At 46.5% G+C, this 24,695-nt stretch overlaps 1 protein-coding gene across 11 annotated transcripts in view; it reads right to left on the bottom strand.

Moving 5' to 3' along the window:
• LOC144127921 (uncharacterized) overlaps positions 1-16,603 on the bottom strand; it is a 76,283-nt gene extending 59,680 nt beyond the window's left edge. For 2 of the 11 annotated variants that reach the window (XR_013313632.1, XM_077660915.1), the window contains exons 1-3: positions 16,236-16,603; positions 13,765-13,909; positions 6,759-6,854 (exon numbers count right to left, since the gene is read on the bottom strand). The gene's annotated coding sequence lies outside the window, so the exon portion shown is untranslated. Of the gene's footprint in view, positions 1-6,758; positions 6,855-13,764; positions 13,910-15,677 lie in introns of all 11 variants that reach the window. The other 9 variants (XR_013313634.1, XM_077660921.1, XR_013313633.1 and 6 more) reach the window with 7 other exon arrangements.
• Between the last annotated feature and the right edge of the window lie 8,092 nt (positions 16,604-24,695).

The raw sequence follows: 24,695 nt of genomic DNA, 5'->3' as shown, positions 1-24,695 counted from the left end.
TTGTTCCGTATAGTTTCAGCTTTTCTCTTTTTTGCCTTAGCATTGGCACCTAACATTTTGTCATTCATCTTACAACAGTAGTTTTTCAGCAAAATTTTGGTGCTACACCACAACAGGTGTTTCAACCCAAGTTAACACTTGTGGCCATCCTCGCAGATGTCAAACACTGGGGAATCATCCCCGGCGAGCAGTTCAAACGCGAGGTCCGTGACTAAATGGTGCCGGTTCGGCAGATTGATGAAGTCCTCATTTTCCGACAGTTGCTTAACAACTACATAGTTGTGTGTGATAGCATTGATGGCAAATGTAGCTGGGCAGACAAGTCCTCCCCTGTCAAGTTGCTTCACGAGGTCGTATTGTCCATCCGTGACCGATACTAATGCCGTCCTTTTTTCTGTCAGCGCATTCCTTCATATGGTACAATTCAGCTTTTTCAGTGCAATATACACGGCATAGCCTGCCACGCAGACCAGTACCGGGACGATGTCTTTTAGTTCCGACAGTGCGCTTTCTGTCACCACTACATTTAAGCTAGGACACAGACTGTCTCGTCATAAGTGAAGCTCATCGCCCATAGTTCATTCTTACTAATGGCTGGTAAAGTACTTTGCAGTCTTAGCTTCTTCTCACATTCATACACTTATATTGTCGACACATGATATACTGGGATCCAACCAGCATCCTGTACTTTCCGAAGTGCTCCTACAGACTGTCAGTTTGGATCTTTTCTTGAAGGACGTATGATAGCTTGAGCTCCTTGAAGCAGTACAGTAAAAGCTAGTTAATTTGAAGTCAATTAATTCGACTTATGGTTAATTCGAACTGATTCCCGGGTCCCGGCACAGCCCTATGTATTTCAATGGGGGAAAACTCCCAATAATTCGAACAAGTCGGCATCCGCTACAGTTAATTCGAACTAGGAGCCACTGGCTGACACCACTCCTCGTAGATAGAAGTTGACCCATAGAGAGTAAAACATGCTCCAAATTTACCAGTGATGTATAACAATAGAAAAGAAAAAAAAGCCGAGTGCACGAGTCTCACGGAGCCCGTGATCCGGTGCGTGCTGTAGCAGGTTTTCGCTGCCGGAGCACTCGCCCGTGCCACTGATGCTTTGGCGCGAGCCGTTCCAGGTTTTCGTTGTGCCGTGGTTGCTGGGTCTTAATCACGTGGTATAAACAACATAGTATGGCGGCAATGGCGGTTCGGGCGATGACAGCTTTTATTGGTGCCATGAGAGCCAGCTACATGGACAGCAGCATGGAGATGTTGGAGCCCTTTTTAGTGACGCCGATATAATTGAGACTGCATACTCCCAGCAGACGTCGCAGGGCTCACGTGCGGTGAGAATAGCCGACAGTGATGAGCCAGACGGCGGTGAAGAGACTATGCCACCGCCAAGCACGCATGAAGTAGCGTCGGCACTCGATGTTATGTTGCAGCATGCCACTTCTCTGTCAGTGAGAACTCTGACGTTGCACAGGAGCTTTGGGCAAGCTGCAGATGATGCTGATGGAGTCTCGGCAGAAGAAACGCAAGCAAATGCACTTCGCCGATTACTTTTAATTTTGACAACCCTACCCCGTAAATAAACATGTTCTGGAGCATAAATAGCGTCACATATTCCAGCACTAAAGCTCGCTGCTCACACGAATGCATTCCAGAACTTGTTCCTGGCACATAGCTGGCCGATCAATTTATTTCATTCGCCATTAGGACCGGATTAATGTAATTCTCAGAATATGCCCGCCACAAACATGTAGTAGCACCTAGCTCGTGGTAACGAGTCTAGATGTGACTGCTTCGGGTTCTGCCCGCGCGGCGGGGCCCTATAACCGCTCATTCTAGCGCCAATTTGATAATTCGAACTTCGCTTAATTCGAACAATTTTCTAGTCCCCTTCGAGTTCGAATTACCGAGCTTTTACTGTACTTAGTAAACTCTACAAAAACATATGTAGTGTGGTTGATAGCGGCATGGGTCTCTCATTAGTGTGCCGCTGTCCAAATTTTTGCTTTTCCACTCTTCCAACCAGGCCAAAGGATTGCGCAAAAAATTAATCTTGGATGTCCTCTTTCCGAAGGAAACACTGGTTCTTGCCACCCTTTTTCCTTTACAAAGGGTTTTCACGTTCATATCTTCCACCATTTTACCACCATCTCAACGAAAGCAGCAGTCCCCCCCGAAAAACGAAGGTTGTGCGTCATCCCAAGGGCTTGCAAGGCCTAAGGAAGGTAATCATTGAAGATTTGCAAAGCCAACTTGACATTTTGTCATTCAATGTTCAATGGGCAAAGAGGTTTTCTTGCCAGGCTGCAGCCATAGCTTAACAGCCTCTTGCATTCCACGTTGTAGAGATTCCTAATGGTAGCAAATGATGCAGAGAGCATTCACTATCCTCCAGTGAAGTCTTTTTTCAACTCAGGAAAGTAGAAGCAATGTTGGTCTTTTTTGTGGCTAAGCCAATTATTGCATATTCAGATCAGTACACATACTGGGTCTATTACAAAAACCACTGGCCTTGCAGGGTCCAGTGGATGTAAATAAACAATTTGTTTAGACGGAGATGACGAGAAGTGAGATGCAGCCTTTGTGTTGATGGCATTGACACAAAGAAAATGTGAGCGACTTCCTTAAACGGGCACAGGAGGCCCTGCACCACAAATACAAGTGCACTAGTTGCATCACCTTAGCTGTTCAGAGGAGCACTGGTAATATTGCTTCCCTTGTAGTCAAAATAAGGCTCGATGTGAACTTCATTCACCATCAGTGTCGCAAAACGTTGGCAATCATTCATGCCAGTGATTCTTCCTACCATGTACTGGAGGAATGATTCACTCTGATGTTCCATTTGAGGATTCATGCCATATGATGAGCACATTGAGTGAATGGTTGCCAGGCGCAGCAGAGTCGTGCTTCTGGATCCGAAGATGAATTTGTAAGTGTGAGGCGATACAGTGAAGAGTAGACAGCAAAATATCACGAAGCCAGCTGAGTAACGTCTCCGAACTTTCTTCACTGAGAGAAGCTTTAACTGCTTGCTAAGAAAATGCATGACATTGGAGCTGTGGGCAAAAAGGAAACTTTTTCAACAGCAGAAGAGTCTGCTTGCAGATGTCTTCGTTGGCAGATTCAGTATTTTGAGTGAGGTCAGCACTGCTTTCTTGCTGTCTGCTACAGTTGGGACGGAGGAATTGGAGTCTAGTTTCGTTATTGGCGTTTTTATGAAGTAAACTGTCATGCTAAGGTCAGCTTTTACTGCAACTGCATATCTGATGCATGGAGATTCGTCTTCAACAATGCGCAGTAAAATAAGGCGCAGACTTCTTGCTTGCTATACATTTGGTCAAGCCTTTTAGGTTAAGACTCTTGCCCGCTTCCTGCTGCTTACGGAATACTTCAGCAGCCTCTTCAAGCGCTTTCCGCAAAGCAACAGCCTCCAGATGCATGTGCTTTGAGTCTGGGTCATCCCTTGGGGTGCCTGGCTTAAAAAGGTAAGACGGGCATTCTGGAAACGTTGATCGGATTGCGCCTGGGCGAAGGCGCAGATGCGAAAGCAGTGCAGTGGTGGTGTTCCCTGTAACCTCGTTGATGTGGGAGGCCTCTCGCACAATGTCGACCTTAATAAAGCGAAGTTTGCAAACCTCGAGGGAAGTTAAATTTTGTTTAACTAGCAGCTGTAACTTGACAAGAGAGTTCTGTTGGGAGGCTGAATTTTATACTAACAATTATAACCAGCTTCCTCATTTAAACACACTTTTTACAATGCAGCGCTCAAGTTCATCGATTTTTCAAACGTAACTATTATATGAAGAAGTTTCGAACATCTTAGCCTGAAGTGCGGTGACATAACAAAGTTTGCTCGTAGTATTGCCCTAATCCAGACATTCTGTTCTTCTTCATCCCGGGGAAACTTGAAAACGTGATTGCTAGGCCCCGATTTGTAATTACTCCAGCATTTGTGCATGCAGCATTTGTTAGGCATATCCTGGCAGATGCGTAATCCACATTCCACTCCAGTAAAGGCACTAGCACATCATCATCTTGATGAACACACAACTGCAAGCGCAGCACAAGGCGTAGACTCTGTATGCACAGTAAATGTCTAGAAAAAAAGTGCATTCGGAAGCATGTTACACAGTGCCATGGCTTTTCTTGCCCAGAGGCTATCCAGGGAGAGTCTCGGATTCCTGGAACCATTGCATTGTCAACACCATCATCCCCTACTTTGACTTCGCCGAATAGGTGGGGTTAACCATTGTAAACCTTCCTGACCTAACTTTCAACACGCACCCGTCGTAGCTTTGAAATGTGCTGCAATTCTATAGAACTTCTATGCCGACCTCTTTTGCACGACAGACCTCAAAAGGGCTCTGAAACAACTTCCGTGTGGAGCACATCAACTTTCTCAATCACTGCATTGTGTTGTCATGATGTCACATATATTAAGGAGCCTAAATTAAATTTTAAAGGAAAGTGGTGTGAAGAAGAGGACATGGATTAACCGAAGAATAAAGAAGAGGAAGAGGAAGCATTCGGTGAGGTGGAGGGAGATGATTGGTGGAGAAGCATTCGGTGAGGTGGAGAGAGATGATTGGTGGAGAAGCATCCGGTGAGGTGAAGAGAGATGGTTGGTGGAGAAGAGAAGAAGAAGAGGACAAGGTACGTGGACTAACACCCAAGCTATAAAAGGGACGGGGGGGAACAGCAGAGAAGCGGAGGCTCCGGCGGGTCAGGGACACATCGGCTGGAAGAGAGCGACGCCGGCTACTGCTCCGGTGAACTCGCGTTCTACGGCATCGCATCGTGGACTTCCTGCGGACTTCCTGCCGTGCCTGAGCCCGTTCCGGGGACTAACCGAGGACGCTACCACTTGCTACGGCCAGGGGTGTCTCCAGCGCTGTTGCCACCCATCCGGGTGGTGCCCCCAACGCCAACAACACTGGCATCTCCTCCACGGGCACTTGGACCTGGAGCTTGTACGACACAACCAGCGACGCCAGCCCAAGCGCATCGAACGCCGCCAGCGACGCCAACCCAAGCACGTCGAACGCCGCCTCGACGCCGGATACTGGATCCATACAACGCCGCAGCCGCACCGAACCAACCGTGAGCACAAACGCCGTCCACTAATAGTAGAACGCTAGTAGCAGACGCTGGTAGTAGTGTGCTGGGTCGTGTGTATTTATAGTCTTTGTGTTTTGTGTTAGTTTTGTGTTCTAGTGTATGTGTCACGTACGGTGTATTAAATGTGCTTTTGTGTGGGTACACCCGTCGCCTAGTCCATTCTTTTGGTCCGAGTGTTCTCCAGAGAGATCCATGACAAAGATAAGTGGTGTCTCTCTCCACCTCACCGGATGCTTCTCCACCAATCATTTCTCTCCACCTCACGGAATGCTTCTTCTTCCTCTTTGTTCTTCAGTTAATCCACGTCTTCTTCACACCACTTTCCTTTAAAATTTAATTTAGGCTCCTTAATATATGTGACACATGAGCACCTGAGCCAAATAATACTCTTCTACATGCAGCAGAGAACCCACAATCACACTCGAAATTTGGCGAGCCTTTTCCGGGCACTTTTTCATGCTCACAACCTCCTCCGTCGCACGCACCTGCGTATACAAGCTGAGAGATGGCTATTGGTTAGATTTTTTCAGGCATCAGGCAGCTACCATAGCCATGGCCAATAAGCCGCGCAGCTCCGGCGGGCCAGGAAGCTCCACCTCTGGAGGTGGGGCTAGCGGAGAAATGCCGGCCTTCCAGCGCGCAAAAAGTGATGAGAGAAGAGGGAAGTGCGCAAAGATGCTGAAATTCAAATTTTCATTATGGATAACTCAGCTTCTACAAAGCACATTATAAAAATTCCTGTTGGACAATATTCCTGAAGCGGGGTGCTTTATTGGATGGTGATAGATATTTTATGGCGCAAGGGCAGCTGTGGCTAGAGCGCCATGGTACTAGGTGTTTTCGATTACTCAAGGTGGGGTCGAAGACCCATTTCCCAAGCACTTCACCCTAAAGAAGCCAAGCACCAGGCAAGGGAAAGCTTGTACCCATTTTATCACCGGTGGGTACCCGGACGCACTGGGGATCGAGCCCCATACCTCCCGCATACGAGGCGGATGCTGAACCACTTGGCCACTGCTGCGGTGTGGGGTGCTTTAACATCCCAGGCATATCACAACTTTATTAGAGCCCGTTTCAGAACCCAGAGTTGGGTGGCTTCGCCTCCCCACCTCCCCTAGTCTTCCCACCCCACTCGTAGCAGCATTGCACGAGCCGCAGAGGAGGTGGTGGTGGCTGCTGCCGCAGAGGCGCTGTCAATGTGATAGCGAAATGTTTCTCCACGTTCATGAATTCAAGCAATGACGTTTTCTGCAAACATTTTCAAGGTGATTTCGCTTACATTTATTTCTTATTTTGGTTTCCGTTCTGCATTGTCCTTTCAATTTGTGTTGTAAAAACTGCATGTAACGAAAACCTGGGTGTAACGAAAAATCCTGGACTTTTTTTCAGTTTTCCTATGTTCAAGATTAACTAGCAAACTTTCATGTGTTACTTCAGATATAACGACCGTAAGCATGGAACCTTGGATATAACACATGTAAGTGTACCACCTAGAATATAATGAACTTTAGTGCGTCAACCTCAGATACAATGAAGGTTTGGCTGCTAACACACTCAAATGATCCACCGAGGATAGCTTAAGAGTTTTGTACAGCTGCAGATTGACCACCAAAGCCAGCAGCTGGACTTACCTCGTCTTGCCCGCGAACTGCCAAACCAGGATGCACAGGTGGACCACAGCGCTCACTGGACCCACATCCTACTTGGGGACTGGCCACCTTGCAACCCTGAAAGAGCCACAGTGCATTTATAGAGTGGCCTGGCAACAAGGTGCAGGCGATAAGCAAATGACAAAAGTGCTAAAAACTCTTGACACACTGGTCAAGCATACAGTTCTGCAACAATACAGAGGTATCATTCCATTTCGAATTTGCAGTGTAAAACTCCTACCAACTTTTTTTGCTCTGTCTTGCAAAAAAAAAAAGTGGCACCAACATCTGTACTCCATGGTACTTTTCTGCAGCGCACCAAGACAAAATACAGGTGGAAGATAAGACAGACACAGCACTATACACTCGCAACTGAAACATGCACCATACAAATACAAGTCGAATTCTGTAAAAGAATATCTATGTACAGAACTTTCAAGATGCACCGCACTTACCTAAAAATAGAAGTTCACTGCAAGTTAATAGAAGCCTGGCCAATACAATTGCCTTTTTTGTCGTTTTCAAACCACGACTTTCGTCTGTTACCTATACAGCATGTCGTTTTGACATAACGAAATAGCGGTAGCACCTACTTGTGGAGTGCAATTTTTGCATCTGTGACAATGGACAGCAAGATGTGTTGTAGGGCTGCTGATGAGGGACCTGGTGTGTTCCCCAAGTCACACATTCATGCAGCGGCCCGTTCGGCCAATGTACTCTAACAGGGTGTCAAATCGGAACCGAACCTGAACCCGAAGCCGGGACCAAACCCATATTTTTGCCCAGAGCCGGAATTGACCCTGTAATTTTTTCGCCACCTTGAAACTGAACGTGAACAATTTAAAGGAACAGTTCTGAACCAGTTTGGGACTCAGCTCAACCCCCCCTTTTTTTTGAACCTGCATGCTTTTTATTTTTTTCAGACAAACCAAGATGAGCAAGCAAGTAATCCACCTACCGAAAGCTGTCTGCACAAGGCAGTGCAAAATGGCACCCAGTCTATGTGACAACAAAACTGAAGGACGTCTAGTGCCCAGGAAGTAACCTAATTATCACTTCTGTAAAGCGTTTTTGGCGATTCTAAAGCACACTGGATTGATGAAATATCTTGAGTTTATTAGAATCTCCCCATTTCATATTGCCACGAATCTTTGCAGTGTTTGCTCTTCAAAGCTGCCGGCACGCCACTTTATCGCTTTGTTTGCGATGCAACACTCGACCAGATTTATCTCGATTGATCGCATTCAGGCAGAGCTGATTTTACATTGTTCCAGAATGTTCTAGTAACTTTGCATGCTTTATCTCGAAAGTTCGCTATCAGCTTTAAATTGAGCATGGCCGACAGTGGCGGGCATTCTGTTCGATGCCCGCCGAGCACGCTTGTTGCGCCGCCGCCGCCGAGTCCATTGTGGGCGCAAGTCAGCCCAAATAAAGAGTTTTGTTTAGACACCATTTTCGCAGCCTTTCTGCTCTCTGGACTGCAGTCACCACTTCGTGACAGTATGGTTGCATATGGTTTTAATCAAACTGTTAGCACTGCTAAAACTCACAGAGCACCAAGTGAGAATAGCTTCTCTTTCTTTGAGTCATGTGCCACAAATATGTGAAACATAGGTGCAATAACCCAACCACATTGTGCAAAACTTGATCCCGGCCATGGGGGCTGCGTTATGAAGGCTGCGAAATGCAAAAACGTGCGTGCGCTGTTTAAGTGCACGTCAAAGAACTCCAGCTGGTCCACGTTAATCTGGAGTTTTTCAATACAGAGTCCCTGATAGCCGCCATATCGCTTCAACACATCCCCCCCCCCAAACCCCCAATATTACTACTATTATTACAAAATAAAGGATACATAAATTGATGCAGCTTTTTTTTTAGAATCCGAACATTCTTTTTTTGCATGCAATAGAAATAACCAAGGAAAAGCAGTGCTCACACAGTGGTTGTTCTATCTCTCTGTAACAAGTGTGTAGAACAGAGATACAGTCTCAGCTGTCGCTGAAAGTAATCTCTGAAGGAAGTACACTCCAGAACAATATTGCAGCCTTCAGCAAAGCCTAGACCACCTCTGGCCTAATTTTAAAATGAGTTCAGCGTAAAGAAATATTGAAGAGGACATTTAAGCTAAAGGGTATAACGCGATAGAGTAATGGGTTAATTCCCATATATGCAGAATGTCATTCTCTACTTTGCACTCACAGATCCCTGGGAGCCCTCACACCTATCCTGGCTTAGTGGTGCAACGGTTAAGCGATGCGCCACTGTCCTGTGATGGCAGGTGTTCCTAGCGGTGGGCCTTTTGGCCCACGTTGCTCTTCCCTAGCGACCAACCATTAATTTATTAATTTAACTGCCACCTGCAACGGTGGGCAGTTTGCTCACTATCCGGTGGGCAGGCTATGGCAACGTTTGGTCACGTGACCTAGATGGCCCACCTGCCTCCTTGGTTGCTCTCTGGGCACCACCTGCCAAAGTCATGCTTGCGATTTTTTGCTTACGACGCTGACACCAACACCGACAACGCTGACGCCGGATTTTCTGGACAACAGTGGCTCCAACGCTGTCACGTTAATGATGCGACATTTAGAAGCTGCTGAAACACAACCACTAATATCAACTGTTTCTTCAGAAGAAAGCACATGCATATATGCTGGCCTCATCTCTGGCCACTTTGCAGAAGAAAAGACCACAAATAGGCTTTACCACACGTGGATCAGATTCTAAGTTGCTCAACGGTGGAACAAATCACCATCCCTTTGAAGCAATGGTTTGGTCACAGCCCCTTTTCCCAAGCATTTCAACCTGAAGACAGCTAAGCACCAGGCCAGGGGAAAGCTTGCACCTAAAATAACAGTGGGTACCTGGCGGAGCTAGGGATCGAACCCGGCACCTTTCACATGTGATGGCTTGGTTTATGGCGGTTTAACATCCCAAAGTGACTCACACAATGAGGGATGCTGTAGTGAAGGGCTTCAGAAATTACAACCACCTGGGGTTCTTTAACGTGCACCGACACTGACACGGGTCTCTAGAATTTCGCCTCAATCGAAATTCGACATCTGCGTCTCCGATCAAACCTGCGTCTTTTGTGTCAGCAGCTGAGCGCCATAACCACTGAGCCCCCGCAGCGGCCCTTGCACATGCGAGGTGGATGCTCTAAATCACCAAGACACCACTGAGGTGCAAAAGACACCTGCCCCACTGCTGGGGGGCTTCCAAAGACTAGCTAGACTATTTCCCGAACGTTGAGGCCCCATAATGGCCGAGCACCAAAAGTAGGAACCGCACTTAGATGTACAGTAAAGCCTGGTTATTTCAGACTTCATGGGAGAGTAAAAAAACGTCCAAATTATCTGAATGTCGAATTATCGAATGAGTCCCCAAAACTACCAAAAAACATTTGCATGAAAGCGAAATTTATTTTGTGGGAACCTGGGCGATTGTGTCCTCTTAAAACGAAAATTGCTCACAGTTCCATCAAATGTTTTAAACCGTGCACGCTATTGGGAGTGGCGGAAGCAGAACTGCTCCACAATGGTATGGGTCTGTGTGGCTTCTTTTGGTGTCTAAAATGGTAGCGGTATAGCTTCTTGCGTGTGGCACAGCATGTGAGGAGGTTTGGTTTGGTTTTATGGGGGTTTAACGTCCCAAAGCAACTAAGGCTATGAGAGACGCCGTAGTGAAGGGCTGTGGAAATTTCAACCACCTGGGGTTCTTTAACGTGCACTGACATCGCACAGTACACGGGCCTCTAGAATTTCACCTCCATCGAAATTCGACCGCGGCGGCCAAAATTGAACCCGCATCTTTCGGGTCAGCAGTCAAGCACCATTTTGAGAACTCATGGAGAGTGTGCTGCAAGAGACATTTTAGACGCATTTTTAGGGCATTTTTAGATTACAAGGGGCGGAGCCTTAGTGTATTTAATGAGCGTCCTGAGTAGGAACGAACGCTCTGGGCTTTGGCGACAAGGCTCATCCAGTCGCTCGATGCTATGAACTCTTAATTCTTGACTGCTTGTACTTCCTTTTGTAAAATATGTGAATGAGTTTCCCTAAGTGCCAGTAAACCTGTTTGTGTTTTCGTTGTCACAAATGTTCGCTTTTATCCTTCCTCATCCCTCCTCCGGCCAAACAACGCTACCCTGCATCACAACAACTGGCCATGCTACCTGGCTTATAACAAGGTTTAACGTCCCAAAACAACTCAGGCTATGAAGGACGCTATAGTGAAGGGCTCCGGAAATTTCGACCACCTGGGGTTCTTTAACGTGCACTAACATTGCACAGTACACAGGCCTCTAAAATTTTGCCTCCATCAAAACTTGACCGCAGCGGCCGGGATCAAACCCGTGTCTTTCGGGTCAGCAGCCGGGCACCATAACCACTGAGCAGCGCCTTCTCTATACTTTCTGTGCCTGGGCGAACGCTCTCCTCAGGCCGTCGGGCGCCGGCTCCGCCGCCGCTCGCGGCTGCCGCATGGCGGATCTGTGTGAGTAGAATACGTCGGGCGCGTTGGGTGCCCCTGCTCTCCTCAAGAATACTAGAAGCTGGGCTGGCGCTGATCAGTCGCGCACAGTACAATTCTTGTTTTCACGTTAGCATGCGTGTTTAATTGCATTCATGCTTTCCTGAGGCATTTTTCAAGTAGGTATTCCGCATGCAATCTGTCTCTATGTATTTAGAAGTGCTAAAAAGAAAAAGATGTGGGCATACCGGTGAATTTCTCAAAGGTGAAACGTATCAGGCGATTCTGATCACTACCTATTCCACATTGGCGTGTCAAATATCTGCTGACAGAAGAGAAGTTCTTTTCCAACCCCATTTGAAAATTCAACAGCGACCCAATTGAATCCCTGTTTGGTAGTTTGCGAATTTCGTCCGGGTGTAACGACATGTTGGATGTTTGGTGATCTCCTTTCTTCTGCACAACCAACTTCTACTTAAGCTCCAAAGCCTCCCCTGACGTCAACTGTGCAAGCAGCGCCGAGGCTGTTGAGAGAAAGGTTGGTGCTTCAGAGGCTTACTACCACAATTTTGCCACAGCACCTGCCATCGCTTCAGAACTCGGCTACCGCTTATGTGGGCGGTTACATTGCACGAGTTATCGGCGAGCATATGGAATGCGAGCACTGCCTTACTTTGTGTACGAGGCCGGTTAGCAACCAGCCACTCCTTCAGTTCACCCGCAGCCAAGACCGAGATGGGCTGCTCTACCCGTCAGATCAACTTCTCTTCGTTCTCGACACAATAACAGCTTTTGCTGACTGCGTACTGCAGGAAGATGAGACCTTGCAAAAGCCTCTCACTGCATCAGTAGAGCATACTGTCCCAGCTCTTTGTGCTTCAAAGTTGCTAAGTGCAAGAGCGATGGCAGCAACGAGCACAGGCTTAAGCTCGGTTCTTTTCCTGAGGCCGCTCCTCTGCAACTACGCATTCAATGTTACTGACAAGGACGTAGTTAAACATTTTGCAAAAAAGCCCCTTTCGCAAAAGTATGTGAAACTGTGAGAGTGGCATACGCTTTACTGCCATGTGGGAGTGGGACTCCACAATAAATGCTTTGTTTTCTCGAGTTGTAGTAAGTTTTGAGTCACAACGCACCGATATTGAATATATGAACCTCTATATCTTTTTTTTATTCGAAAAGTGTGCCATGAGGCATAAGTTGAAAAAGGGGTAAGGAATGCGGGAGATAGAAAGTTAAAAGTAGGAGTGAGACCTGTTGCGCTGAGGTAGTCCGAGCAGTGCTGTCTTCAGGCAGATGGTGCAGCGCCTCACGTTACATAACTGATGGCACTGACTTACATAACAGAAGGCCGTATTTTTCTCGCGTACCGCTCAAGTTGAGCGTCAACACTGCGACTTGAGAAAGAGTGCTGCAGGAAGTGCGCGGCCGATCAAATGATGAAACCACATGGCACAGCTCTACATTTCCTGGTGCCAGATGTGGCTTCAGTAGCGATAATAGTAACTCTCAAACACTTTACAAAGGAAACGCGGGATCAGGTATCGCTTTGGAAGCAGTCTAACGGCTTTACGTGCTACTTAGTGCATGCCCTTCCGGCTTGCGTCGTCTGTTACATGAGTAAACAGCACGCAACAGAGGTTTTTCAGTGCCTAAGCTTTCAGAATTCGCTGCTGCCAAACACTGCTTTCAAATAACGACCCTCAGACAAGCGAACTTAAAGGTGACAGAACAATTTTTCCCGAATTCAAGCCGATTCAAGCAGGCGCGGCTGTCATATCAGCGCAGCAGACGACGCACGAGCGCATTGCACAGCAATAGCCACAAACGACACAACTGAAATGGGCCGGTTACCCTAAGCGACAAGAGCTTCCAAGCTCCCTTTTAAAAAAGTTTTGATTGTACTTGAAACAACATGAACACAGTCAAAAAGTCAACGACAGAACAGCTGCAAACGGTCTGCGTTTCTATGAGCGACGGTGATGCGACGGGCGTACTACTCCGGTGGCGGCGCGTGGCGGCGAAAGGCCGTACTAGCCCCGACGGCCGGCTCTCATTGTTCGCCTCTCCTTTTCCCAGGCACAGAAAGTACAGAGGAGGCACTGCACTGAGCCACCGCAGTGGCTACACAGAAATGACGCATGTGCAAAAACAGTTCATAAAAGCTGTAAACGCATTCTCTTAATATATTGGTGGTCGAAAGCAGTTCAGCACAGCGTGAACACGCTGAAGCCCATAACCGTGACATAACCGTGAGGCTCACGGTGGCTGGCACGCGTCTGGGGCTCGGGCCAGATTCGCCTGGCTGGAATAAGGCTGTCCGGTTGGCGTCTCAACGGTCCTGTTTTCCTTAACTCAACAGTATGAGGGATGCGGTGTGTGGGTTTCAACGCCCCTGTACTGCCCTTAGGCTTTGAGGGATGTCGAAGTTGAGGGATCTGGATTAATTTCAACCACTTGCCGTTCTTTACGTCCACTGACATCACACAACACACTGACTAGCAAGGTACGCAGCACTTACGAATACAGGAGGCCAGAAGAGTGCCTATTTCGGGCGCTGCAGGCAGATTACTCTGAAGTCACTGCATGCAGTCAGGCAGGAAGTGGGGCACTCATCTGGCCATGGGCAGTGTTCGACCGTGTATCTGCAAGACTATCCTGGTGACCTGCACACAAAGTAGCGTCATGTTTCCCACATGGCAGCACTGTCCACAAGATGCATTTTTACCACATGCAAACTGGCCTTAACCTGAAAATGAAATAATGCAATGACACAAAAGGAAAATTTATTTAAGTTTAACGAGATGTGGTGACTTAAGTATATAAGTTTTTACACCTGCTATCCTTGTTGATATAATTAACACCTACTATATAGCTAAGTTTCATCTGCTGAATTTTTAAAAGTTGCTAGAACACATAGAAGTTCCTCAAATTTATGTTATTGACATTATCACCTCACCTGACCTTTCAAAACATTATTATCAGCCTGACTACGCCCACTGCAGGACAAAGGCCTCTCCCATATCTCTCCATCTAACCCTGTCCCATGCCAGCTTCGGCCATACTGTCCACGCAAACTTCAATCTCATCCGCCCACCTAACTCTCTACAGCCTCTGCTATGCTTGCCTTCTCTTGGAATACAGTCCGTTACCCGTAACGGCCATAAACGTAACGACCATCGTTGCCTTCGCATTGATACCCTACCCAAGTCCATTTTCGCATGTACATGGGCTTTCTAACCACCAATCAGCATTAAAACCCTGCTGCTCTCATACCACGGACTTACATTTCAATGTGCACCTAGCCGACATGACTTCTGGGCAGCTGCAAGTCAACATTAAGCACTGAACTGTGTACGAGGTTCTTACTCTAACAATAAATACCCCATACATGTACATGGGTGCGATAATTTGTGAAAGTTGTTTTTTGTGCCACTTTATCTCTCACCAATACTGAACTGTTGACAATTAAGTACAACCTTTTTCAAAAGTTTAGAGCCCGGGAGATTAGCTCTGCACCACGCTATATGCCTATTTATGCATCGTCAACATTCCTCTTTTAAGGTGAGTGGAGCTCTAGTCTGTACCCCTCTAAAAGCAACAGCTTCACCGGATGCTACAAAAGCCCCAGTACATGGTTTAGGAGCAAACCGCTTGAACTTTACTTTCGACAATGGCTGCACAGCCGTCAGCGCGCCTGTCTAGAGCGCTGGAGCGGTGTGTTGCAGAACAAACTGAAATCTTTACTCAGCTCACCTGTTCCTGATACAGTGTAATTGTCTTGGCAAATTATGGGTTTATGCCACTTCGCTAGAGCACAAGCCTCGTCTCTAGAACGATATACCTGCTAAAAAAAATTCCCTTCCTTTCTGCAACAGGGTGGCACTCGAGCATTCTAGACAGGCATGCCGATGACTGTTTGTGTGCGCATCATTACTCAGTGCACTGCAATACGCAGCCAATGAAATATCACAATTGCTTTTTAATACAGAGCAGCTACGAAAGCCATTATGCTTGCACACAGGGAACAACATGGTGGAGAAAGGGCAGTGTTTAGTTTAAGCTTCCACGTCTGTTTTAGATGCCGAAGTTATTCTGTTATGGCCCCTTTATTTAAATGACAACTGTGCCAACCACGTAATCCCATGTCTAGAGCTTTCCATTTAGTTTTTCGGTTTTATCAGAGAGGTCAATGCGAGATGTTACTTTTCATTTGTGCAATGCCACATGAATAATATAACTGTCTTGTACTAAAACTGACACAGCTCGTTCTTGATTCTTGTCGAGCTGATTGGTGCACACATTTTCATAAAGTGGAAAAGAGCAGCCAAGATGCTTTTTGAAAACATTTACGGCCGCAGTCAATTATGATGCAGTGAGGAGACATTTATCGCACACAATAAATATGAGCAGGTGGCAAGACCTATTACTCACCTGCCTACACATAACTCTCAATAAGCAGAGTATGTAGAGTGCTGACAGGAAGCATACTGTGGCTCATAAAAATTGTCAGTGTAGTAAGCTTGAGAAGACCAACTGTGTATGGCAACAATTGTGTACCCATGAAACCTCAGAGGCAGGAACAGCAAAGTTGTCGTGTTTCGCCGGGCTTTCACGCAAAGGGCCTGCATCTAGGCTTTGCCACTCGTGTTTCACCCCGCCCCCTGGCAACTCCACGTCTCTAACCCGCAGCGTCATGCGAGAGGCGCGCGCCGTGCGGATGGGAGCGGCCAGCGTCGGCGTCCTCCGGCTGTCCGCTCGCTTCTTCGCAGCATGCCGCTCGTCACCAAGGCAAACATGGTCGTGTGGGCAACCCGCAGCTGTCAGGGCGAAACCAGCCGCTGGCCGGACAGTCCCCTCTCCCGCAGAGGCCCAGACGGCGTCGGCGGACGATCTTCGCGGCGGCGTCTGCGACAGGAGCGCAGAAAACGCCGAGCCGAACAGCGGCGGCGCCGCGGCACCACCGTGGTGCCCCGCATCACAACTACGCACCTGCCCGGACGTCGGCTTCGGCGGCTGCTCCCACTGGCCAGGGTCGTCAGCGTTAGTCCCCGACCAACTGCACGCGGCCGTCAGACTGATCGGGGAAAGACGATCGGCCAGCACACGCAGTTTGTGGCACCATATACGTGGGCCAACGCTGGGACATCGAATCACCAGCGGCGCCCGGCGGCTCGTCCGTACGTGTTCACAGCCCGACTCTCGATGTATTGTCGTGATGGACAGAGGGCGCCGCTGAGCACAATGTTTCGATGGTTTCGACATTCAGTTTTGCCGGCAATGTACCGTTCAACCCTGACACTTACTTTTAACCGCTTTAAACCAACATTATCTGAACGTCAGTAGTGCTTTTGCGCATACTTCTCACGTGCATCACTATTTAATACTATATTTTCCAAGCTTGCAATGTGCGCTACAATATTTTTTTTTGTCTTCACATCTCTCTAGCGATCGACTTACACTGTAAAAAAGAAAAGTCAAGCTGTCATCTGTGTTCTTTTCTCATCCTCCTTGCAACAAAGTTTCTATTCCTTGTGCCTTTGTACAGCCCTTCTACCACGGTGGATGACTATGGAAACACCGTCATGCAAACGAAATGATACAAATCATGGTGAATAACGCAGAGTTAAGGGGCGGTGAGATTCTGCTGCCTAAATGTCTTGGCACATCGCCTAGAATTCGTAATTATCTACTTAATTCAGTAGGATCCACACAAAGCGCATCCGCTTAGCCAGCAGGTCCATCTGAACGTGCGGAAAACTCTGGCAGTTGGAAAAGTGCTAAAACCAGCTAAAGCAAGCCCAGAGGGTCCGGCATCGCTGGCGCACCGTGGCGCTGTTATCGGTTGAACATCGCTGTTATCGGTGGTACATAATTTATCGAAGGAGGATAGACCGGTTACAGCAATAGCTTCACTTGAGCAAGGAGAGTGGGAAAGGGCAGAGAAGAAGGTTCCTAGTGGCACATCAACAGGACCAGATGGTATCCCGATTATGTTGATAAAGAAGTTAGGACCAAAATCCAAGCAAACATTAATACAGGTAGTGAACAAAATGATTGTGGATGAGAAAGTCCCCGATGAATGGCGATTAAGTAGAATGAACATGATATATAAGGGAAAGGGGGACAAAGCAGACGTAAGTAACTATCGCCCCATAACAGTGACGTCTGTGGTTTACAGGGTGGTGATGCAAATTATAAAGGATAGACTGCAGGCTTGGGTGGAGAACGAGGGGGTGCTAGGGGAACTACAGAATGGGTTCCGGAAACAAAGGAGGTTGGAGGACAATCTATTTTCATTAACACAGTGTATAGAAATTGCGGAAAAAGAACATAGGCCCTTATTGCTAGCATTTCTGGATATTAGGGGAGCCTATGACAACGTTACTCAGGAGCATTTGTGGGACATATTGGGCACATTGGATGTGGAAAATGGAGTAATTAATCTTTTAAAAGATATATATAGAGGTAACAGAGTGCTCATAAAATGGGAAAAAAATGTATCAGGGCCTGTAGAGATACAGCGGGGGCTTAGACAAGGATGTCCTCTGTCCCCTTTGTTGTTCATGGTGTACCTGCAAGGTTTGGAGGCCAAGCTAGAGGGGAGCGGACTAGGTTTCAACCTATCTTTTTTCAAGCAAGGGGAATTGATTAAACAGACATTACCGGGACTAATATATGCGGACGATATAGTGATAATGGCTGACAACAAGGAAGACCTGCAGAAGTTGTTAGACATATGCAGTACAGAGGGAGATAGATTAGGCTTCAAGTATAGTAAGGAAAAATCTGCAGTCATGACATTTAATGAAGAGGGCGGCGAGCATAGAATACAGGAGTTCGTGCTAAAGGTAGTGAATGAGTACAAGTATCTTGGGGTGTGGATAAATAACAGTGTTGAGTATCTGACAGAGCATGAAAAATATGTAATGAATAAAGCTAGTAGGAATGCAGCTGTCATGAAAAATAGGGCACTGTGGAATTACAATAGGTATGAGGTGGTAAGAGGGATCTGGAAAGGGGTGATGGTCCCTAGCCTGACCTTCGGGAATGCGGTCCTGTGTATGAGGCCAGATGTTCAAGCAAGGCTGGAAATTAGGCAACGGGGAGTAGGGAGGTTAGCTTTGGGAGCACATGGCAATACACCAAATCAGGGGGTACAGGGTGATATGGGATGGGCTTCTTTCGAGAGCAGAGAGGCTAGCAGTAAGATAGCATTTGAGGAACGATTGAGAAGGATGGAGGAAAAGCGGTGGGCTAGGAAAGTTTTCAGATACCTGTATATAAAGAATGTTGACACGAAATGGAGAAAGCGAACTAGAAAATTGACAAGCAAATATCTGGACAGCAGTAAGGGGGCAAATCAGCAATTATCGGTTAAGAAAAAGGTTAAAGGAACAGAGAGAGCTTTGTGGAAAACAGGGATGCTGACGAAATCGGCACTAGAAACATACCGGACCTTTAAACAGGAAATTGTCAAAGAAAATATCTATGATAATTGTAGGGGAAGTTCTTTGTTGTTTGAGGCCAGGACTGGAGTTTTGCGGACTAAGAAGTATAGAGTCAGGTACCAGGAGATAGACACTTTGTGCATTGCGTGCGGAGAGGAGGAGGAAACGGCTGAACACTTGATACTTTTCTGTAAAGGGCTTCACCCTACAGTGGAAGGCAGCGGGGCTGACTTACCCAAGGCATTGGGGTTTAGGGATAGTGAAGGGAAAGTGGATTTTAAGAGGTTAGAAGTAACCAAGCGAAGGTTATCTGATTGGTGGCTAAAAGCAAGACAGGAGTAAAATTTCACAAGACATGGCTAGGTGGCTTGAGCCACCGCCCGATGTAAAGGGTTCAGCCGTATCCATCCATCCATCCATCCTGCCGGCGGATTGCACGCGATGTTGTTAGGCTCCGATGAGCATGGTCGGTGGAGGCTCGCGATGGCAGTGTGCTGACATTCCTTGGCCCGAATTCTCTAAGCAATCAGAAAATAGGTTTGTGATGTGGAACTGCCACGCTGTTGCGGCTGCTTGTACGGAGGGTAAAGCAGCTTCGACGGTATCAGGCTGCGACTGATGCTGTGTCTGAATATCGCGTCTCGGCACAACATTTGTGCCTGCGCCTAACCAAAACCTTGCGGTGTCAGCTGCTTACATTGCTGCTTTAACCAATATGGAGGCTATCCTGCTGCAATGCACACGTGGCAAGCAAGGTGGCAGCACCGCAGCATATTCTTGGAAGCCGCCAGGCGGAGTCGGCGGCGCGCGAGCTGTCGACCGTGGTTTCAGTTTGACCGCATTGGCGCGTCCGCGTTGTTCATGCTGCATTGTTTTGCAATTAAGGTGTCTTCTTGCTTCCAGGTGGTCGACTTCCGTCGCGGTCCGCACCATCGGATCTTACTAACACAAGCTGCTTTGGCACCTGTGACGAGCACAACGTGCGCTGGCGGTGTACGATCGGCAATGACGGTCGAATCGCTGGCGTGTGCTTCCTCGAAATGATCAAGATAGTTTAAACACCTGCCTGATTTTCAACACCTCGAGGCTTGCTGACACACTTACTCTGATGTCCTTCAAGCCTGATCTCGATGACAGATCGAGATGCTTGCTCATGTTTTGAACTGCAACTGTCCCACCTTATTTGATTCCATTTAATGTCAGGCACAGGGGGTATTACACAAAATAGAATTGAAGAAGCAGAGGAGCACTGATGAGTAATACTACCTAGCAACAAATGCCAAAGAAAGATTCAACAGTGATGAAAGTCTTTCTACCAAGATTGACATTAGTTTGAATAATGTCAGGTGGCAGTCAGTGTTGCTCATCTAGCTGGCTTACAAAGAATAAAGAAGTGGCAAGAAGCACAGTTTTATATACATAATGGCTGTCTTTGGGATGAAGGACAGCCTCAGTGATGAAAAATTTTTTGTAGCGACCAAACGACGTACATCTTTCTCTGGCGGTCATGATGAAACAGCACATATGCAGTTGTTTACTTGTGTAATGCTTCTAGGTCATGACTGTTTGCATAGCCGTAGCTGACATTCTGCTCTATTTTGTGTCTTGTATGTTTATCCGGGCATTTCAAAGCTTCTAAATGGGCCCAAACTGTCCCTCGCATTCTGTAGATATTTCAGGGTGCCTTAATAAGTACCATGAAAGACCAACGAAGCTCAGTGCCAGTTTAATTTACAGACAGTGCATTCATTACTTTTGGCAGGGTCTGCTTGCTTCTATAAGCGTGCAGCGCTACTTATTTGCATCAGTCTCTATGACGATATGTATATGTTGCATGGAAGTTCTTTTGCCTGCTTGTGTCAGAGTGTGAGTGAAATTTTCACCCTTTGTCCCACCTGACGCCCCGTTTCCTCCCACCATTGCTAAATTCTTTCTGCTGGCTTCATAGCATGTCAGTGCTTATTACCAGGGCCATCAACCACATAATTTGCTTGTTCAGCTTTCTTGTAAATTAAACTGTGCTTGTGAAGCGTTTACTGGCATGGCAAGATCACAACAGCGCTAACACTTTGTTTTAGAGTCCTGGCTGAAAGGCAAAGTGCACAGTTGACATTGCTTAAAAGTGGACGCTTCTGCATGCACATCCAAGTAGCAACAGCTTTGCTAAGCACATCTGCTGCCCGTGCACTTCTTTTGCTGCCCCACGCTCGCTGCTCGGTGTGTTAGGTTGCATTAATATTGTTGGTATAAGCAGCACTACTCAGTTCTGCATTTTAGCTGAAATGCTGTGTTGGTACAGGCAATACAGTACAGTTGTATAACATAGATGAAATTCCTGAAGAATTGCTGTATCATGACATAAAAGCCTTGCAGCATTTTTAGTTCAGTCAGCACTTGGTCTTAGTCCTTTTCTTCATGCCATTTTGTGCCGGTGAAAATGTGCTTGGCCTTTTTGGTGAGCAACAGAGTCACATCTCTTCTGATTAGCATAAAAACCACTATGAACAAGGAAATTTTGTCATTCCTGATCTGTTCAGAAATGAAGCTTTTTTGTAGGCACTGTCACACAATGCAAAATGTTTTTACCCAAGAGTACCGTGTATGTTGTTGCAGTGCTATTCTGCTTTTCATGTTTCTCACACACATTCAGAGCTACATTCCTTCTAAGGTGTTGCATTCGATTTGTGACAAACTCTATTGCATACTGCTGCTTGCTACATAACATGCTGTGCAGAAGTTTCAATATTTGTATTATGTGCACTCAGCTATTATGAAACAAAGTGCCTTTCCATACTAAGAGGTCTTCTTTCATGATGTAAAGCAGCAGTCATGCTACTAAACATACTGCAGTGAGAACTGCAGTTGGCATGAGGTTCTAGTATGAAAAATTAGTTGACGAAGGTGTTACAAAGGTGTTCTTCCCACCGTGCCACTGTTGCGTGTCATTTTGCTCTTTCCCTCAATCGAGGTTGGGTGTTTTTTTAGTATATGTGGTCCAGCTACGCTTTTGTGTGAGCCTAACATGCAGTCTGTTCAACTTGCTGTAATCCTCACACAGCTAGATAATGTCTTTGATTTGTTGGATAGCTAGGATTTATAAGCTGATGTGTTTAGTGAAGAAACACAGGTTACTGATGCTCATACAAGTTTCCCTGTGGCTGTCTTGCATGGTCTTGGCATGATAATGCTAGCCGGGGCCGCATAAGCACTACATGTCAATAGAAACTTAAACCAACATCTCAGCATCACTGTCTAGGCAGTACTGTTATATCTCTGCCTGTCAGCTGATAGAAATGCCTTGTTAGCTTATCATCTGTTCGTTATTAACGAAAGTTGGTTGAAGGCTGTACGCCTGACATGTGTACGTAGTATGTTGTAGAATGGCTGCAAATGTGAAAAGTGGTGCCCTCTAATCTACTGTATACCATCAAACATCAGTGCATGCTCACAAACGCATTCAGAGGTGATAATGTTCGTGGTACTTCTCCTTGCTATTCCATTGATCATGAATGCCTTTTTTTTGTAGTTTCATGGTTTGTAGTTTCATGGTTTTTATTGGAGAGAATTAGAGGTGTCTTGTTTGTGGTGGAAGGGTTAACCAGGAATCTAAAGTTTTATAAACCTGCGAGAAAGTTCAAAAATAGATGTTGTTTTAAAGTTGCTTTTTCTTCAGCATAGGTAGAAGCTTAGGTGAAAAAAAAGTCCTTGTTCATTATAATGTACTACAGTATACGTCCAAAATGATTTGCAAATCAACAGTTTCATACTAAAAACTTTGAATAGTAACCTTTGTGTCTCTTTTTTCGACAAGTCTAGTTATTTCTGGCGCAGTTTTTCAGGCAATCATAATTAGATTTCCAGCCCAGCCACAATTTTCTCCATGCCCATGTATCACTGTGACACAAAAGGGAAGGCACTGCTCTGATGAGATCCTGCTGAGGAGTCTTCTCGGGTTTGTTACAGCTGAATTTTTTCTTTGTGCAGCAAACTGAACAAGATGACAAGTCTTCCAAAAGTACTACACATTTTTTCAACCAAGCTTTTAGCTGAAACCATAAAGAGCATTTTGCTGTGGTAAAGCTCTCTTATTGAGGAATGGAGTCATTTGTGTAGTTTCTTAGCTACATTCCTCTCACCCCTTTCCCCCCCGTGCAGGGTAGCAAACCAGTTATTGTTCCGGTTAACCTCCCTGCCTTTCCTCCTCTTAGGCCCAGGCATAATTGTTTTTTTTTTTTTGTATGAAACTGTATGCAGATATACTGTAAAATTTTTCATGAAAGCACTTCAGTGTTGGATATTCTTTCTAGCATTTCAGTTTCCATTAGCTGGTTTCAGCACAATTTCTCTTTCTGGTGGGAGTTTCCTTCTTTTTAATGCCAGCGTAGATATATCGGCCGTCAGAAGCATGCAGTCAACATCACAACCGGCCCTGTACAATTTCCAAGCGTTTCTGGCAGCACTGCAAGGTTGCGTAATGCAGCCTGCAGCCTGCACCCTTGGTACAGAAGTTTTTAAAACTGCAAATAGCACCACAGAGGTTATATGTAGAATGCTATGGGAACTGTTCAGGCCAGCTGTGAAGTTGGCCGCATATTTTTGGTGAAGGCTGTGCATCATCACAATGTCATTGATTACAACATGACCCATGCTATGTCACTAAGAAGGCAAGGCAGTGACATACTTTGTTGCCTCTGGGGCATTTCAGCAATACATATAAAATTAGGAGGAGAAAAAGGGATTAAAAGATGCATACAGCATGAGCACTCGTGTTGTCTGCATCTCTTTGTCCCATTTTTGAGTTAATTTTACACATAATGAATCAACTAGCCCAACTTCATGCCCTGCATGTCAACCGCGTCCCTCCAATTTTTCTTCTGAGCAGGTCCAGTGGTGTCCAATGCAGTTCAAGTGCAGGCGGGCCGGCCCCACCGGTGCCAGCTGTGTGGCCGTGCCTTCGGCAACCGAGCCCACTTGCGGCGCCACCTGCTGTGCCACACAGGCGAGAAGCCCTTCGGCTGCCCGCTTTGCGAACGCCGCTTCTCCCAGGCATGCAACGCCAAGGTCCACCTCATTAATGTGCACGGCAAGAGGCACTGGGCACCATGAAGCCAGCACCGAGCTGCTGTTGGAGACAGCAGAGCGGACAAGCATACAAACTGTGATGTGTCGGCCCACTTAGAAGAGTGTGGCTGTAGGCCAGTTGATAAGATGTAATCGGCCTTAAGAACCGCGGAAGCACAATACGATACAAGGAAATGCAACTGGTTTGTTGCGTTTCCTTCCACCGTCCTGTGTTTTTTTGGGGTTCTTTGGGCCTGTTGCATTGGTCTACCCAGTTAAAAAAGACCAGTTGAAACTGGCCATGACACAGTTAGAACCAGAGTGGAATTTTATTGGTTCCAATTGGTTTCTACTTGGTCCCAATTGTGTTTTGGAACTTGCTTTCTACCAGTCCAGGTAAAAAACAGCAATTGCAGCGAGCCAAAATATAGTTGGAACCAAGGTGGAATTCCTGATCGGTCCCGCTTTGTTTCTGATTGGTCCTAGTTGTGTTTTGGCTGGTTCCAATTGGTCTTTTTCAGCTGGGATGGTAGGAAGGGGTGTGCTTGCATTATAGCACTTCTGCTGGAGATAGTGCACGTGTTGTTGGTATTTCGTTTTACTCTGTACAACTTACTTTGTCTCATGCGCCTGTGGACCTGGTGTTGCCAACTAAGAGCGGTTCATTGTGTGACCATCTTTAACCTTCCATAGCATCGACGAAACTGAGTGAACCTCTGTGGGGCACTGTTCCGCAAGGACAGGAAACCACTTTTTATGCCATTGATTTCTGGCTTTTCAGGCAAATGTGGAACCAGATGAGATGCTGCACAATCGTCTCAACACTGTTATTTAACTGATATAGCATTTTCTGTTTGTATGAGTCTGGTCGAGTTTGAAATATACACCACAAGATTTTTTTTTTCCCTTCCTTTGTTACAACGCACCGTTTGACAAAACA

The sequence above is a fragment of the Amblyomma americanum genome, chromosome 4 (assembly GCF_052857255.1).
Source record: "Amblyomma americanum isolate KBUSLIRL-KWMA chromosome 4, ASM5285725v1, whole genome shotgun sequence".
NCBI lineage: Eukaryota > Metazoa > Arthropoda > Arachnida > Ixodida > Ixodidae > Amblyomma > Amblyomma americanum.
The sequence above is the reverse complement of the archived record's forward strand: the minus strand, read 5'-3'. Positions and strand labels throughout refer to the sequence as shown.